This window comes from Palaemon carinicauda, chromosome 1 (genome assembly GCF_036898095.1).
Source record: "Palaemon carinicauda isolate YSFRI2023 chromosome 1, ASM3689809v2, whole genome shotgun sequence".
Classification (NCBI taxonomy): Eukaryota; Metazoa; Arthropoda; class Malacostraca; order Decapoda; family Palaemonidae; genus Palaemon; species Palaemon carinicauda.
Window position 1 is genome coordinate 86,247,964 of NC_090725.1, and position 6,000 is coordinate 86,253,963.

Consider the following 6,000-nt stretch of genomic DNA (forward strand, 5'->3'; position numbering starts at 1 on the left):
TCTTCAACACGCATGTCAAAAAAGCTCTCCCTCAGTGCATGAAGTGGACGTTGCTTATGTAATCTTCAAATGATGACCTCTAAAATTGTACCCACTCCTCTCACTTTCTAAGGTGAAAATTTTAAAACTATCCAAAAAATCTAGACCCGATATGATTGCCAAAATTACATTTTTGGACAAGAATATTAATTTTATGAACAACAAAGGGCCGCATTAACTCCGGGAGGGTGTCCTTTAACCTGAAAAGTTTACCTATATTTAAGGTTTTTCTTTTTTAATATAAATTTGAAATTAACATGAGGATACAAAGTGCTCAGGGCTGTGGTAAGCTCGTGTCTGAAAAAAAAAAATTACACATGGTAATGATACATACATTACTTTTAAGGAACCTCAGAACATTTAACATTAGGCTTAAAATATTATTTCGAAATTTATTAGTAGCCTAATTCTATCAAAATGGTGTAAAGCGAAAAAGGAGTTTTCAAAAATGAAAATCTCTTCATTGAAGTTATGCCAATCTGAACACAAGGAATATGCTCCAAACAAAAGTTATTCTTAAATTATCTGACACAATTAGGCCTACTTAAAAGAAATAAGATCCAAACCAGTGTGTGTATTTAAAAAAAAAAAATGAGAAATCCCCTGTTGAGCGGGATACATTTATTGCAAGAAATGGGAACTGGCCACCTGTTTCTAATTCCATGGTAAACCTTATATTTTCGTGAATTCCATTACATTATCATTAAAAAAAGTGCCGCATAGGAATTTTCTCTAAATAAAAATAAGTGTCATCAACGAACTTCTATAAATAAAAACTAGACGGAATACTTTGAGACTGTCCAAGGTAGCCTATATTTTTTCTAGGTGGCACATTAGTATATTGGCGAATGTAAGACCCAAAGGCGACCCCATTCCCATACCACTAACCTGTTTGAATAACTTATTATCAAGTTACATACATACATATACCAAAGGCACTTCCCCCAATTTTGGGGGGTAGCCGACAACAACAAGAAACAGAACAAAAAAGGGGACCTCTACTCTCTACGTTCCTCCAGCCTAACCAGGGACTCAGCCGAGTTCAGCTGGTACTGCTAGGGTGCCACAGCCCAACCTCCCACATTTCCACCACAGATGAAGCTTCATACTGCTGAGTCCCCTACTGCTGCTACCTCCGCGGTCATCTAAGGCACCGGAGGAAGCAGCAGGGCCTACCGGAACTGCGTCACAATCGCTCGCCATTCATTCCTATTTCTAGCACGCTCTCTTGCCTCTCTCACATCTATCCTCCTATCACCCAGAGCTTTCTTCACACCATCCATCCACCCAAACCTTGGCCTTCCTCTTGTACTTCTCCCATCAACTCTTGCATTCATCACCTTCTTTAGCAGACAGCCATTTTCCATTCTCTCAACATGGCCAAACCACCTCAACACATTCATATCCACTCTAGCCGCTAACTCATTTCTTACACCTGTTCTCACCCTCACCACTTCGTTCCTAACCCTATCTACTCGAGATACACCAGCCATACTCCTCAGACACTTCATCTCAAACACATTCAATTTTTGTCTCTCCATCACTTTCATTCCCCACAACTCCGATCCATACATCACAGTTGGTACAATCACTTTCTCATATAGAACTCTCTTTACATTCATGCCCAATCCTCTATTTTTTACTACTCCCTTAACTGCCCCCAACACTTTGCAACCTTCATTCACTCTCTGACGTACATCTGCTTCCACTCCACCATTTGCTGCAACAACAGACCCCAAGTACTTAAACTGATCCACCTCCTCAAGTAACTCTCCATTCAACATGACATTCAACCTTGCACCACCTTCCCTTCTCGTACATCTCATAACCTTACTCTTACCCACATTAACTCTCAACTTCCTTCTCTCACACACCCTTCCAAATTCTGTCACTAGTCGGTCAAGCTTCTCTTCTGTGTCTGCTACCAGTACAGTATCATCCGCAAACAACAACTGATTTACCTCCCATTCATGATCATTCTCGCCTACCAGTTTTAATCCTCGTCCAAGCACTCTAGCATTCACCTCTCTCACCACTCCATCAACATACAAGTTAAACAACCACGGCGACATCACACATCCCTGTCTCAGCCCCACTCTCACCGGAAACCAATCGCTCACCTCATTTCCTATTCTAACACATGCTTTACTACCTGTGTAGAAACTTTTCACTGCTTGCAACAACCTTCCACCAACTCCATATAACCTCATCACATTCCACATTGCTTCCCTATCAACTCTATCATATGCTTTCTCCAGATCCATAAACGCAACATACACCTCCTTACCTTTTGCTAAATATTTCTGGCATATCTGCCTAACTGTAAAAATCTGATTCATACAACCCCTACCTCTTCTAAAACCACCCTGTACTTCCAAGATTGCATTCTCTGTTTTATCCTTAATCCTATTAATCAGTATTCTACCATACACTTTTCCAACTACACTCAACAAACTAATACCTCTTGAATTACAACACTCATGCACATCTCCCTTACCCTTATATAGTGGTACAATACATGCACAGACCCAATCTACTGGTACCATTGACAACACAAAACACACATTAAACAATCTCACCAACCATTCAAGTACAGTCACACCCCCTTCCTTCAACATCTCAGCTTTCACACCATCCATACCCGATGCTTTTCCTACTCTCGTTTCATCTAGTGCTCTCCTCACTTCCTCTATTGTAATCTCTCTCTCATTCTCATCTCCCATCACTGGCACCTCAACACCTGGAACCGCAATTATATCTGCCTCCCTATCATCCTCAACATTCAGCAAACTTTCAAAATATTCCGCCCACCTTTTCCTTACCTCCTCTCCTTTTAACAACCTTCCATTTCCATCTTTCACTGTCTCTTCAATTCTTGCGCCGGCCTTCCTTACTCTCTTCACTTCTTTCCAAAACTTCTTCTTATTCTCTTCATATGACTGACCCAGTCCCTGACCCCACCTCAGGTCAGCTGCCCTCTTTTCCTCACGTACCTTGCGCTTTACTTCCACCCTTTTCTCTCTATATTTTTCATACTTCTCTATACTATTACTCTGCAGCCATTCTTCAAAAGCCCTCTTTTTCTCTTCCACTTTTACCTTCACTCCTTCATTCCACCATTCACTGCCCTTCCTCATGCTGCCTCCAACAACCTTCTTGCCACATACATCACTTGCAATCCCAACAAAATTTTCTTTTGCTAACTTCCACTCCTCCTCTAAATTACCAGTTTCTCTTACTCTCACCTCGTCATATGCCATTTTCAACCTTTCCTGATATTTACTTTTTACCCCCGGTTTTATTAGCTCTTCAACCCTCACTAGCTCCCTTTTACATCCACCTACTCTATTCCCCCACTCTTTTGCTACAACCAATTTTCCTTCCACCAAAAAATGATCAGACATACCGTTAGCCATACCCCTAAACACGTGCACGTCTTTCAATCTTCCAAACATTCTTTTTGTTATCAACACATAATCCATTAATGCCCTTTCTACTACTCTTCCATTTGCCACTCTTACCCATGTATACTTATTTTTATCAAGTTATTAAAATCAAAATGGGTATCAATTACTGAGAGTTCATGGCGTTTTCTGAACTGTCCGAGTCAAAGCCATTGAATATGGTATTTTCGGTGGAAGAAACTTACTGAGAATATTTCCTATCGTTTCACGAAGGGGTACGTTTGTAAACAATGAATCTACATCCAAACTACTCATAATAAATTACCATCTTGTTCGAGAATTTCAGGAATGAATTTAGCGGAGTTCTGAAGAATGGATTGGTTATTGGTTAAGTGACTACAGATGTGGCGGGATGTTGCAAGAACAACCCCCACACCCTTGAATCACTCTAAACAGACCAATGTCTCCTCAATACAACCTTTCCCCTTACGTTATCAGCAGCGGGACTCTTGGACAAAAGGACAAAAAACAAAACAAAACATAACCTTAAAACTATATTTCTTAAAACTTAGAAATAAATCATAACCCATCCACAATCAAAACTTAACACTTTAAACTAATCAAAACTTAACACTAAATATATAATAACCAAAACACCATTCATATAAACCCAAAAATAAAACCCTAACAAAACTTAAAACTAAACCACACACCAACACCAAATACGTATTTATATATATATATATATATATATATATATATATATATATATATATATATATATATATATATATATATATATATATATATATATATATATATATATAATGGACACCAACACAGTCGTCCACACACTGCCAACTGTCTTTTGCAGCCCACTACCACAGCTTTGTGGTCAACAATCCACTGGGTGGCAATTTGCCACAACTGTCTCGGTGATTAGGGTGGTACTTATAATCATCATCATCATCATCATCAATCGAAAGTAAACGGGACAGGTCATCAATAATCTTCAATCCAAAGAGCAGTCTAAATATAATCAGTTCCAGGCCAGGTCATCAACAGTGAATTTCACAAAAAAAAATCTCTCTCAAAGGAGGAATCACGGCTTTTCAAATAAATAATCACTTCCAACGCTGGTAAGAAAAATATATAAATCCAGCGTTCACACAACTGCCTCAGGACGCAGTCAATCAAAAAAAGCATTTTCTCTGAAACATTTACTACTGTCCTAACCTAGCTAAAAGATAAACAAACAGTCTCATTTATACCAACAGTTTCTAACAACAAACAATCGATACACTAACTACCTCTCTCTCTCTCTCTCTCTCTCTCTCTCTCTCTCTCTCTCTCTCTCTCTCTCTCTCTCTCTCTCTCTCTCTCTCTCAGGATTTGGCAAAAACAAAAATAAATCCTCCACATTCCTCCCCCTTACTTTGCCAAATCCATCTCACACAACCACTTACATTATTTTTTTCATAACCCAGTCGCAGTCGGGAACAGGACCACTGCTCCGAGTAACTGGGCCTCCATATACTCTCTCATTCACTTCTTCCTTATCACAATCATTCGCTACATTAACACTATTCCTACCTAAATCCCTATCACCTAATATTTCATGTACAATCCCATCTACCTCACTATCATCTGGCCCTAAAATCTCACTTATTTCCGTCAGCAATTCATCCATTTCATCAAAACCATTTTCTACTTTAATAAAAGATTCATTCATACTACTTATCATTCTCCTATCTCTCATTCTCGCATTTGTCATACTTTCTTTATCATCATTTAAGGAAAAACCATACACACTATAGGTATCATTCATACTCAGCCATGATTCATCTGTATTACCACATTTATCTTCCATACTCACCTGTACATTTACACCCCTGTCATACTTTAGATTCCTACCTATACCTATAAATTTCCTTTGCATTTTCTGCTCACTTAAAACTTTCAAACGCCTCTTTTTCCTGTATTCAACTAACACATTGTTTATTTTCCAACCCTAACTTCTCATGCATACTAGGTTCATACTTACTCATTTCCAACCAATTATTCATTTCATTCTCACGAACATTGATCCTATTCCTTCCACACACACAGGAGGACTCACCCAGCTGAACCCTCTTACACACTAGTTTCCCGAACATCCTGGCTGACTTAATCCCTTCTTCCTACATACTCTAGCTACATTCCCATCTACACCACATTCAGTACACTTACCCCACGGCTCCTTGCACATTCTAGCATAATGACCCTCCTTACCACAATTACCACAAATCACATTCATACGATTACTACGACATCCACTCGCTATGTGCCCAGTCATACCACACTGATAACATTTTACCCCTTTCTCTTTCTTGCACTCGCTAATTCTATGACCTACCTCACCACATCCAAAACAAGCACCTAGAGCCCATCTACATTCATTCTTCTTATGCCCTACTTTCCCACACCTATAACACTTTTCATCACGGACACGGCTATCTAACATACCTCTATGTGCACTCACACTCCTATCCCTATTGCGCCAATTACCCTGCCTAAA